The following is a 13,329-nucleotide window of genomic DNA, read 5'->3' on the forward strand; positions in this document are numbered from 1 at the left end:
AGGTGCATTAAACATTCATTTTACTGACTTGGTACAAAACTGCACAAATTCCTGCCATGTTAACATGTGGTAGACACAGTAATGAGATGAAGGACTGCTGGTGCAGACACTGCTTCAGTCTGGACACATGATGCTCACAGCGGCTCAGCAGGTTCATTTCTGGGTCTTTGTTGCCATAGTAACGGATACAGTTATCCGAGTTCCTGCAAAAAGGGGCATTTCTTTGATCCCTGCTCTTGCAGGTTCAGTCACCTTGGCTGGGCAGGCTTTCTACAGGCTGTTTCATGGATGCTGCATATCCTTGGTAATATAAAATAGTTTGGACACCAGATCATGCATTTTTTTTTACTAGTGAACGCTGCATTCTTGGGCTAATAGGATGCTGTGAAGTAGTCCCAGTCATGTGAACCCAGTCATATCTTACATACTGCTGAACTGAAAGTTTGCAGTGGACATTTGTGCTGGTCTTAAATCATTTTGTTGATTTGAGTGAGTACTTTTGTTAAGCAGGATGTTGCCAATAAGTCTCTGCCACAAATGAGCAAAATCCTTGTTTATTAGACCATCGCAGGCAACAAGGACCTAACAGCAGCTCTGTCAGTTTTTCAATCAGGGGGAAGTAAATTCTGCTCCTGCAAACTAAAAAACATTGCACACTTAATGTAAACCCTGATTCTTAATAACAGAGTGATGCATTTCACACAGGTGCACATGAATATATTAAAGTGGCAGGCAGTGTTTTCAGCATTAAAACATTTTCTGCCTTTCTCCAAGAACTTTATGGACGAGTGAAAACCAACGTGACATGAAAACTCTGTAGTTGAAGCTTAAATCAGCCATCAAATCACTTCTTGTCTGCAGATGCACAGGCTGGCCAGGTCAATAATTATGCACAAGATTTCTGTCTGTAATTCCTGTGCCAGGGATTCTGATTAGGGCTGCAGATTTACTGTCCAGAGGGAACTCGCTGCACGGTGGGTGGAGACTTCAGCCCCAGGTAGTGAGACATGTCTGGCACAAATGCGAATAGGCTGCTTTGCAGGGAAACGCCCAGTGCCCGCTGTTTTTCTCCCTATGAGGCACAGATGTACCACCAGACATGGATGCCCACCCATTGCCAAGTGTCCTGCTGCATGCTTCCCTCCTCTCCACCTGATCGCTCCAGTTCTAATGAGAGTGATGGAGTAGAGCCTGTCACTAATCCTGATAGCTCTTCAGTGGCCATCCAAGCACCGGATCGCAGAGATAATTCAGCTTCTGGCAGGCAAACGATGGCCTCTCCTTATTCGCTGGCATCTTCTCTCCCAGGTGCAGAGGATGATTTATCATCCTCACCCAGACTGTGTAGCTCTCTGGGCCTGTAAATGGTGGAATTTCAGTGCTGCTGCCTCCATTTTGAAGAGCCTTCTCCACCTGCTCTCTACATGGGAAATGGTGGATTTTTAAAGGGGTGGTTGGAGTGCTAAATTATTGCCTTCCAGTGGTGGATGTGCTCTGTTTCTGCAGAAGTGGCTGGAATTGGAAGGCATTTTTCATCATCAATTGAACCTTTTATTTGCTGGCTATTTTAGCCTGCCATGTGGGGGTTGGTGACAAACATGGGGCAGCACCCCCCCATTCTGCTGCTGCATGGGGGTAGATGTGCCGTAAACTCCCAAATTCCAGGCCCCTGATCCCATTGTGGGGTCTGTCGGTTGTGTTCGACGGCCTTTCTCACCACTGTTGGGAGCCCACTGAGGTGGTGGGGAGGAAGTTTCTCTCCATCATGACTTTTCACTGATTTTGGCTCAAACCACAACCAAGCGAAGGAGTAATTTACAAGCCTTGTCCATCCACCGAATTGGCTCCTGCTTAAGACATTATGTCCTGTGCTGATGCTCAGAGTGTATGTGGATAAAACAGTGGAATTCAGGGAGACTGATCAGCTGTTTGTTTCTTAGGCTTCTCCCCATAGCTACAAACCATTTTCCGACCAGAAATGATCTCACTGGAGGCCATAAAGGTTTACTGTGTAATTCTACTCCACTGTACTAGGATCATGGCCACATCCTGGGCAAGTTGGGCCATGCCACACACACATTTGTGCACTTTTACAGACTGGATGTTGCACTTCCTTCACTCCCCAGATAGTGCTCCAGCCTGAGCACCACACACAGGGTCAGCGCAGCTTCACGGCTTTAAGAACTAATGCAATCTGGGAAAGCGTTATATCTTCCATAGTGAAAAACCATGTGATGTTAGAAAAAGAATGTTGGGTTACAAAATGTAATCCCTAATTCTGTGACAACAGAGTTACGTGTTTCACCGAAACCTACCTTCTTGCTTGGGCACAGAAGAACACTGTCTAGAATGATTAATGGTACATGTCAACAGTAACTGTCCACATTTCCCTTTCATCGCCTATTCTGGCAACGTCTTGATACGTTTCGAGAGACGGGGCATTATGTTGGTCGCTCCTCATCTGCATAAAATTGAGGTCGAGGCTGCTTTATGCAAATCAGGGGTGTCCAGCTGCCACTCAACACCTCTGGAAACTGGAAAAACTAACCACTGTGGCTCTGAAATGAGAACGTATTCAGTAACTCAGATGCTTTCAGAAATGTATTTTGGTAAACTGTAACATAGGAGAAAGTTTCAAAATAAGTCACCATGATGGTCCCATTTAAAATCCACATGAAGATAGTCCACGAGTGGCGTGTTCATCCAATCAGGTGCAGTCAGTGTTTGCATGGTTGTAGCCTGGGTGGGAGGGTGTAGCTTGTGTTGGTTTCCTGGAGATTACCTATCAGTCATCTGTTGTGACACTGCTAATTGTCCAGTGCATGGAAGTGGTACAGCGTCTGTCATTTACAAATGCCCCTGTGGACATGTACCATAAGGAGGGGAGGTTGACCATGGCAATTTGAGGGGAGTGGAACCCCAATCACAGCTGGACTTGTCTGTCAGTGTGGTGTCATTGGAGCCTCTGTAGTTGGTCACACTGAGGTGATTCCAACAGTGAAACACCTGCTGTTATCAAAGAACCAGAGATTACGTTAGGTAACCCAACAATTTAGTGGTTGGGGAGGAGTGTTGACAGCTTGCTGCAAGAGATTTCTACCTCTTGTGCCCCAACAAGTCATAAGTTCTTCATTCAGAAGATTTCAAATGGATGTAGTCTGTTGTTTAGAGATCCATCTGTGATGTGAGTGGCAGAGACTTCCCCTTTGATTATTTGCAATGGAAATAGACTCAAAACAATTATTACTATTAAGCAATTAAAAGAAAAAGACTCTGACTCTGCAAAACACTGCTCCCATCTGCTGTTAAACCTTTAGATGCCAGCAGCTTACACTTAGCCACAGCATCCTCTACGATCCAGCTTGTGACTCATCTGGACTGCTTCCCCCGAGCTGTAGCACATCCTGTGCTGAAGGTGCTAAAGTTTAAATATTGTAAACCTCGCTTCGATAGACATCCTGTGTTCATATAAAAAAAGAGCCTGAGACAGCTGACAACTGAGACCTTTTCAACCATGCAATATGCACGAGGAAGTGATAGTCATGGCTTGCTAAAAAAAAAATAGCTTGTTAAGCAGCGACTTTGCAACTGACACGCTTGAGTGTCTCTGACTTTCTGAGGTACCACCAGATTTGAAGTAAAGCTGCAGCACATACACAAATTAGGTTGTTCTTCCAGCCTGTCATCAGTTGGCAAGAGATGGACCTGAGCTGTTGAATTAAAGCCAGTCTACAAGGCACCATAGGCAGGCTTTGACATACAATTTAACTCTGCATGTATAAAATTGTTGTCTGGTCTGATAATTTTTTTTTTTTAAAATCTGTCAGCTATCTCTGTGTAACTATTTCCTGGAAGAGATAGTGAGAAACTGAAACAAGTCCTTATTTCTCCAAGATAGACCGTGTTTTTCTCTTCAGGAGAACTGACACCCAATTTCAATTGCTCTGAATTTTCCATGTCTACAGATGATGAAACATTTTGACTTCACCACATTTTAAAAGGTTAAAAAGACACTGTTTGCAATGCTGAAGAAGTAAAGTAGCGGAAGAAGTGATGAGACCTGCTTCCCAATAATCTTGTTTCTCACTGCAATGGTTCAGTGGACAGATGTTTTCTGGTGAAGCAGTGCAATCGTGCCGGTGAAGAAAGTGAATTAGAAAATTTGTATCAACAGAGCCACCAAATCAAGCCCCGCCCAAGATGGAATTCCAACCACAGGAACTTCAGCAGAGTTTTAGTTAATCAGCCAAAGTTAGCACTACCAACAAAATCCTGACTCTAATATAGTTTCAGTTGTGTCGACTGTAGAACTGATGGTTGCTGCAAGTACAAAGTGCAGGAGGTTTTCCCCTGTTTGGCCGACCTCACATTTGATGTACTAAAATATTTCCCCTTTTCATTCAGTCCATTGCTTCTGAGCACATCTCAGCTCCCATCTGTGCCATTATTGGCAAAGTATCTGTGCAGTCATGATGGCAACTATCAGTCAGACAAACAAGGGAAACTGCCTCGCCTTTCACTCACTCCATCTTTGAAGTGGCAGAGAACTTGACTGGAGAGTGAACTCAACACTGGACCCTAGCTCCCATCTCGACCAGGTGCTCCCTTCCAGAAACGCCCGCCGGAGCCCTGGTGCCATTGGTGCTGCTGCTGCTGCTACCAGTGTGGAGGCTGCTGGAGATGGAGGTCAGAGTTAAGCAAGCCAGATGCCTTTCGTGCATTCCCCAGCTGATAATAAGCTGAACATCCAAACCAAAGAGGGACAGAGTTTAGAATGGCAAGTTGAAAAGCTGTCATTGTTCATTCACTTCAGCCAGATTTGCCTGTGTCCCAACTGTTTTGCTGATATTAACCACCAACAGCAAAGGCCTGGGAGAATTTTTTCCATTGTGTGGACTTCAGCGACTTCAGGCTGAACACCACTGCCAGCATTGGGTTGGTGTGAAGGTCGTGAATTCTGTACACTATGGCAGGAGTCAACCTTGGTCTGTGGACGGCAGCCGATGGCAGCAGAAACAAGTGCTTCGAGACACCAACAAGAGGTTCGAGATCAACAGCAGCGAAGCACTGATAAATCATGACTTGCTTGCTTTTCTCATTTCATTCTGTGACACTGGAGAGTGGCACATAATCATAGAGTAAAACCGTATTTCTAGATGGCTGAGTAAAAAAGAGACAATAAACAAATGTGCTGGTATTTCATGGTGGTGCTGTAGTGTGTGGGTACTAACTCTTGAGTGGGAAGTTAGTGTGAAGATCTGTCTCAGGGTGCAGAGAAGGAACCTTGATGGAGTAACCCAACAGCAAAGTCTGTTAGAGGTTGAAGCATGTATGAAATAGAATGGACAGTACCAAACATCAAAGTAGTACCATTAGTATTGGCTTTATACTTCATGTGTACCTGAACATAAGCATTTAGAAATAATGAAACATCAAACACTATAAGAAGTGAGGAAAAAAATGTCACAGGCTGAGTAGGGTCTGCAGCTAGACCATCTTCATACGGACCACGCAAGCAGCAATATCCCCAAAGACAGGAAACTATGGATGGCATCAGACCAATTTTTCAGTCATTACTACAGGTGGTCGTTATCGTCCCATGTTCAAACTCACCTGTGAGATCGCCTATTTTTTAGATGGGGTAGCACCCCAGTAGCTCAACAGGCTGAGTGGGCAACCCACGCACAGGGGCTGAAAGTGCCCAACACAGCAGCCATGTTTCGAGACCGATCCATGGCATGCTGCATGCTACCTTTCCTGTCTCCCTCTCCATTTACATCTATAATAAAATGCTAAAATGTCCAAATAAAAGAGTAGAGATAAGGAACAACCTACAGAGTGGAGTTTCCTACAGGACTTGCAGACCAACCGCATGCTCCTACTGTTCCAAATCCATATCCCATTCTGTCCCAAGTCCAATCTGATGCAAAATGATTTTCCATCATTGATCTTTCTAATGCGTTTTTTTTTTTCAGTGTTGCTGTGCACCCAGACGGTCAGTTTTGGTTTGCTTTCAACTTTAATGGCAAAACCTACACCTGTACTCCTCGCTGTCAAGGTTACACTGAATCTCCTGCCATTTACAATGAGTCTTTACGTGACAACCTTTCATCTCTTGTGTTAACCCCAGGTTGTGCTCTTTTTACCTGCGTCAACGATCTTATGGTGTGTGCTCCAACCAAAGAACAGTGCACATCAGACACAGTACCACTTTTACAACATTTTGCACATAAGGGTCACAAGGCCAGCCTGTCGAAACTCCAATTTGTAAAGCAGGAAGGGACCTTTTTGGGAAACATTATCATCTCATAGGGTAAAAGCTTGCCTCCAAAATGCATTGAGGCCTTCCAAAACATTCCTAAGCCACTCATTAAGAAACAAAGGATGTCATTCTTAGGACTGTGTTCCTACTGCAGATCTTTAGTTCCTAACTATGCCATTCTTGAAGCCCCTCTACATTCTCTCATATTTGACATAAAAACAAAATAAAGACAAAATAACGTGGATACAGAAAGCTGTCGACACATTTGTCACTCTAAAATTTGCTTAACAGTCTCCTTCCACACTCGGCCTCCCTGATCCGACCAAGCCATTAACTCAAACAGTGGATGAAAAAGATGCACGACTCCCCCAGACACATGGTGACAAACTGAGACCAGTTGCTTATTTCTCAGCTAAGCTTGATGCTGTAGCTGCAGGCCTTCCTTGTTGCCTAAGAGCTGAGCAGCAGCTGGAAAAGCTATCATAGTATCATGAGATATAGTGGGCTATTCTGATGTCATCTTGCTCATTCCTCATGCAATGTCTCTTATTTTGCTTGAACACAAAGCATCACATCTTTCTGCACGATGTTTTCTCAAATACCATATCAACCTTTTAGACATATCCAACGTCACTGTGAAACTTTGCAATGTTTTAAACCCTGCTTCTCTGTTACCACATCCAGACGATGGAGAGAAGCACAACTGGCTGTGTTCGATGAGGTCTGCTCTCCTAGGCTTGACCTCTTTGACACTTCCCTGGATAACCCTGATCTTGTGCTCTATGTTGATGGCTCTGCCTTGCATGATCCTGCCACTGGCAAGTCACGTACAGGCTTTGCCATTGTTTGTGACCATGCTGTAATCACTCCTCGTCCCCTCCCTTCTCATTACTCTGCACAATCACTTTCACTACTGCATGCAAGATTGCTGAGGGGTAAGTCTGTGACTGTCTACATTGACTTCAGGTATGCCCTTGGTGCACAATTTTGGTGCTTTGTGTAAACCCAGAAATTTCTTAAAATCAGATGGCAAACTCATTTTGCATTATGACAAACTGAGTGCTCTCCTACAGGCCATCTTGTTATCATCTCAAATCACTATTTGATAATGCCAAGCACACACCGTTAAATCTGACCCAGTTTCAGTAGGGAACCTGTGAGCAGATGCAGCTGCCTCTCCCACTCACATCACCACAGGATGCTGTCTTACAGATGGTTTCACTTGTCTTGTTTCTCTCTCCAATACAGTCATTTGCTACACCTCAAGAGAAAACTCAGTGGCAGTCATCAGGCTGCAAATTCACTGATTTGATTTTGTAGGGCCCTCATGGTAAACCATGCCAGCCCAAACATTTCTACCCCCAACATGCTAAGTTGACACATGGCAGAGACCATGTGTCAAAAGGGGGGATGGTGGAAAGCATTGCAGAGAAAATTTTGCCAAGCATGCATGACATGTGCCACACATAATGTGGGCAGACCAACAACTGTAACCCAACAAGCTGCAAATCCACCTCCAACCAAATCATCTAAGCACATCATAGTGGACTTTGTTGAGCTCAGTGCATCTGAGGGACAGAAACACTGCCTAGTAACAGTGGACATGTGGTCCAAATGGGATGAAATGTTTCCTTCCTCTAAACAGACAGTGGGAGTGGTTGCAAAAGCATTGATGACACAAATCATTCCCAGATGGGGAATAACAATGCTGGTCCTGATGCACATGATAATGAGAAGGAGAACAAGTAATGGCTCGTCCCCATATGAAGTTTTGTTTGCTTCTCCACCTCATGTAGGTGTCAACCCGCAAACAAGCCAGAGACCATCAACAGCCCGCTGCCAAAGCTGGACAACAATGGATTGATCATGTGGACCACCACGGCATCCATTCAGACATCAAGGACTCAATGGTATTAGAGGCACATTGTGTTGTTTAACATTGGCTTCTCTCTTTATTGTTGTTCCCATTTTGTTCACACACACCGATTGGCTGCACCTCAAGCAAACTGTTAAAGTACACCCAACCACAACCACACAGATGGCCCATGACCGTGATCTGGCAGAACTGACACAGCAAAAGTGAGATTTGTTTATAGACACACCGTGGTCTTTCATATATGCCAGACCATAACTCCTGGTGGTCCTTTCTGTCATTTTGAACCAAGTCAGTAACTAACCAGATGAGGATCTTAACCTGTTTTCTTCCCCTTAGCTCTGAAGACATTTTTGTACCATCTCCTTAGCCACAAAATGATTGCTCCCACATAGCCAGAGAGATCACATTCCTTTATCGCCTAAACACTGCTGCAAAATGTAAAAAGACTCTCTGTAAGATAGACTAATTGACTTCAGAGTCCTGCCAGACACATTTAATTGGCTGGTACAATCAGACCAGACTGCTCACCCCTTAAAACTAGGACATGCATCGCTTTTCACTGCCAAAATAGAGCACCATTTGTGAACGCCATGCCAAAGGTTCCGTTCCATTAGATATTCTCTTGTATAACCCAGACAACCTTGAGTTCGACGTCTGCCATTGTAACAATGGGAGAGGACAAAATATGTCCATTTCCAAGGGCAAAGAATATTGGACTGATTTTTATTCGGTTTCAGCGTGCCTTTCGGAACACCACTGTCAATAGTGGTACCATCAAAACATCTAACCATATTTTTGAAATCTCACCAGGCACTCGCACCTCTTTCAACCAGCTGTGGTAATGTGGCAATAAGGTATATTTATACCTGCCCCAAAGCTGGTGGGGCTGTTGCACCTTAATTAGACAAACCTTATCCAATTGTAGCTACAAAACCAAACCATTCCCTCATGCATAGATCCATGGCACTCTTTGACACTCTCGAATCATATAACTGGCAAGTGTCCTTTGGTGAGGAATTGGGTTGTTTCCTTGGTGTGGAGTACTGTTTCTAGCTTACCATATAAAAAACATCACATATTTGGTGTAAGGCTTTAAACTCCTTTGTACTACCCTAAAATCCCACCGTTTTACACTGTTGAAACATGAAATGGCTCTTGACTTCCTTATGGGTAGAACAAGTGGGCTATATATTAAACTTAACATCATGGTGTTGTAACTCAACCTGGTGTGTAACCTTAATGTCAGATAACATAGCGTCAGTCATCACCATCTTAGAGAAACCATGTGATGCATTTGGCATCTCAGACTCAGCTGGCTGCTCCTTTAACAAATGGTTGATGGAAGATCTAGGCCCGTGGGAAGCCATGTTAGTCCCTGTTCTAATTTGTTTTCAGTATCATTCTTTGTATCCGCATCCGCACCCTGACTTGCACGAAGGCCCCCATGTACGGATGGCTTGGCGGTGTAGTTTCTGAAAACATAGGCGCGTATGTACATTTAAACCAGACTTACCCTGACCACAGTTGCAGACTTGGTGGGCAGCTGTGGCCCTAGTGGTCAAGTGGGTTGTCCACCATCACAAGGTTGGCGGTTCAAATAATTCAAAAACAGTACCAACAAGTTACATAAAGTGTACACAATTTTATAGAATAATTTAAACCAATTGACTCTAAAAAGATTGAAAGGTAAGAAAAATAAAAACATGTACAATAGAATAGACAGTACTGGCAGTTCACACCAGACTATAATAGAGAATTGATTAAAAATATATAGTTTTTAAAAATTATGACAACTTCTAATGAAATTATGTTCAACTAACAAACTACATCAAGTTAGGAGATTTTTTCTGGTAGATTAATCATAGCAACCGGACTTGCTTGAGATCCTTGAAGATGTTTCACCTCTCATCCGAGCGGCTGGAGCAGGAGTTCCAGATACTTACATCCTAAAGGAGCCATTAACACCTGAGTTACGGTTTCAGTTGGGGGTTTGTTGGTCCTCCCCCTTGTTATATGGGTCGTTAGTGCTTACCCTGCCACAAAGGGGTTCGTTAGGGTCTTTTGTGGCTAGGTGTGGATGTAGTTTCATCTTCCTGGGGAGAGATCTTAGGACTGGGAGAGATTTTGGCCAGCGTGGACAGATGGTTTGAGAGACGGGTGAAAGAAGCCATCTATGTCAAACTGGAAAGACCATCCGTCAACACAGACATGCAAGGAGATTTTGTTTTTTCCTCGATTAAAGGTGTTGTTAATTACCACTTTCTTAATGATTGATAGTGCAAACAAGTTTTGTAAGTTGATAACTCATAAAATTATGTTTTTCTAAGTTGGTTTTTCACTCAAAATAGTACAGGCTGTCCAAGTGCTACAATTTTTGTTTTTTATTTTTTAAACGAACAAACAATTTATGTTTTTTAAAGGCATAATCCACTTTCTGTATGAGCATATATCCTATTACAAGTTTATTCCACCCAAATATGATTTTTCAACAAATGATTTATATTTTTTAAACCCAAAGAGTACTTCTTCCTCTTCTTCTTCTTCTTCTTCTTCTTCTTTTTTTTTTTTTTTTTTTAACAAAAAATGTAGTTTTAAACATTTTTTTCACCAAATACTACTTTTGTAACGAACAAGCTATGGTTTTTAAAGGTTTACTCCATGCAAATACTATTGTTTTAGTCAGTTTCAAAAGTGTATTCCACCCAAACAGTAATTTTTCATGAATGACTTGTAGTTTTAAAGGTTTATTGTACATGAAATACCTCTGTCTTTCCAAGAACTTGTGATTTTGATGAAAATGTATTTCACTGACTAGTAATTTCTAACAAGCAAGTTATATTTCTTGAGGTTTAGTTTACCCAAAATAGTACAGTCTGTCCAAGTATTTAGAGTTTTAATTCTATTAAATTCAATTTTACTTGTATAGCGTAGTGTACAACGTATGTCATCACATAGCGCTTAACATAGTAGGGTATAGACCTTACAAATTTAAACAGAGAACCCGACAATCCAAATTAGCCTTTGGACTCTCTCTGAGCAAGCGGTTGGCAACGGGGAGAAGGAACCAAACCCCCTACCCCCATGGGAGGGGGAAAAAAACCTCAGGCAAAACCAGACTCAGGGAAGGCGGCCATCTGCCTTGACTGGTTGGGCGAGAGTGGGGACAAAGGGTTGGGGAAAACAGGACAGCAGATGTTTTTAAAGATTATTTCACCCATATAGTACTTTTATACCAAACAAATTATGGATGTTAAAGGTATACTACACTTTCAGTCCACGCACTTACATGTTTAAATGATTATCCCACCCAAATAGTACTTTTTTAGTAAGTGAGTTATAGTTTTGATGGGTTTGTTCCAACCAAATTGTACCTTTTCAATGAAGTCTTAAAGGTTTACCCCACCCAAATAGTACCTTTAAAAGGAATGAGTTGTAATTTTTCAAAGTTTATTCCACCCACATCGTACCTTTATAAAAAATAAAAATAAAAAAGAGAGAGAGAGAGAGATAGTTTAAATTTTTTTTTTTTTTTTTTTTTAAACAAATAAATTGTTGTTTAAGTCCACCTATGGTCTCTTTTTTTGTCAGTGTCTGTAGGCTAGAAATGCCCCGGTTTGGAGTAAAAAAAAAAAAAAAAAAAAAAAAAAAAAAGAAAAAAAAAGGTTGCCATGGTGTCTGGCCCCAAGGAGGAGTTCATAAAAATCAAGGGTCCTAGAAATGTGGTCCTGAAATGGCAAGCCTCCTCAGCTGCAGACACACATTACTTGCCATGTTTTCATTGTTATGGTGATCGGACACCGGGGAAGAATAAATACAGAAGGTGGCGGTAATGCAACAATCGCGTATGCCAAATGCCGTCAAACCTCAAAGACGAAGAAAAGAAAAAAAAAAAAAACAGAAAGAAAGAAGAAGAAGAGCAGCCATGGGGCACTCTGCTGGAGGGGTGTGCGCTGAGTGCGCATGCGCCGTGAGAGCCGTTCCTCTGTGCTGCAGCTGCAGCCCTCGGCTCGGTGCTCTACTGCCTGGCACAGCATCACATTTGTTCACCACAAAGCTGCCGTTTCCCTCTCCGGAGAGTTTCTGCCTTGCATGGACAGATGCCTGCAGAGCCGTTTCCTTCTCTTCGCCCGCCCTCCCAGCCTTTGTAATTCCTCCTCGACGGAAAACGCTCCGGTGGCCGGTGAGTACGTGAAGACCCCAGCGGGCGGGCGGGCGGTTGCTGTGCGGCTCCATAGGTCACGGTAGCTAGCTCGCAAACGGTACTTCTTCCGTTCTCCGGCCTACCCGGGAACGTGGCCGGCCGCCTCCCCCTGGTTAGCTTTGACTAGCAGCCCCTTCGGAGATGTTTGGGCGAAGACCGGGGCTGCGTGAGGGCTAGGGCCAGATGTCAAGCTAGCTAACGTAGCCGATAAAAAGTGCTTCGAGCTCGAGTCTGGAGCTGCTACATACGGCTGTGCATGCGTGTGACGGTCACTCAGAATGCAAGTAAAACACCATCGCTGTGTTTTGGGTAATTTTTTTAATCAGTACTATCAACATTAGCAAGCTAACGTCGCTTCATATCTCCACTATCCCCTGTTTTTTTATGTCTGTTGTTGTGTCTCTGCCCACCTCATGGCAGTTGGGATTCTTCCTTTCTGGTCAAATGCTTCGCCAGATAGTGAAAACAGGGCTGTCTGGAGCTCACGTTTCTACCACAAACCGAGGTTAACAGGTGTAATTTGATGCTGTTGTCTTGTTGCTGTCATCTGATCAGTCTGGTTTTGCATTTTGAAGGTGTCCTCAAGAGTCACAAGAGCCCAAACATGCCCCAAAATGGCTGACATCTTTAATGAGGGCAAAACTTTAATCACAACCTAAAGAAATTATTTTACATATGAATTTATTTGGGATTTACATGGACAAATCTTATATTACTGATTGCTTACTGTAAGCCTGTGAACGTAACCCAAGTGGATGAATCAGAGCTGCAACTAAGGATTGTTTTCATTGCTGATATTATTCTGTTATTAGGGTCCGAGGACCCCTACTTGCTGCAGCAAGCAGGGGTCACACTAAAATGGCCCTAGCGCCCAGTAGGAATGTCGTACAGAGATCAAACCAACATCAAAATGTTCGTCTCAATGAGACCCACAAATCTCGCACTGACACCCCTGACCTATCTCCAACAGGAAGTCCGCAATTTGCCTTT

General features: G+C 43.3%; 1 protein-coding gene across 1 annotated transcript in view; it reads left to right on the forward strand.

Moving 5' to 3' along the window:
• Window positions 1–12,087: 12,087 nt before the first annotated feature.
• Window positions 12,088–13,329, forward strand: part of LOC103360184 (zinc finger protein Xfin) — a 9,763-nt gene continuing 8,521 nt past the window's right edge. Inside the window, exon 1 of the mRNA XM_008285861.1 lies at window positions 12,088–12,318. The gene's annotated coding sequence lies outside the window, so the exon portion shown is untranslated. The remainder of the gene's footprint in view (window positions 12,319–13,329) is intronic.

The sequence above is a fragment of the Stegastes partitus genome, unplaced genomic scaffold (assembly GCF_000690725.1).
Source record: "Stegastes partitus isolate 25-593 unplaced genomic scaffold, Stegastes_partitus-1.0.2 Scaffold420, whole genome shotgun sequence".
Taxonomy (NCBI): Eukaryota; Metazoa; Chordata; class Actinopteri; family Pomacentridae; genus Stegastes; species Stegastes partitus.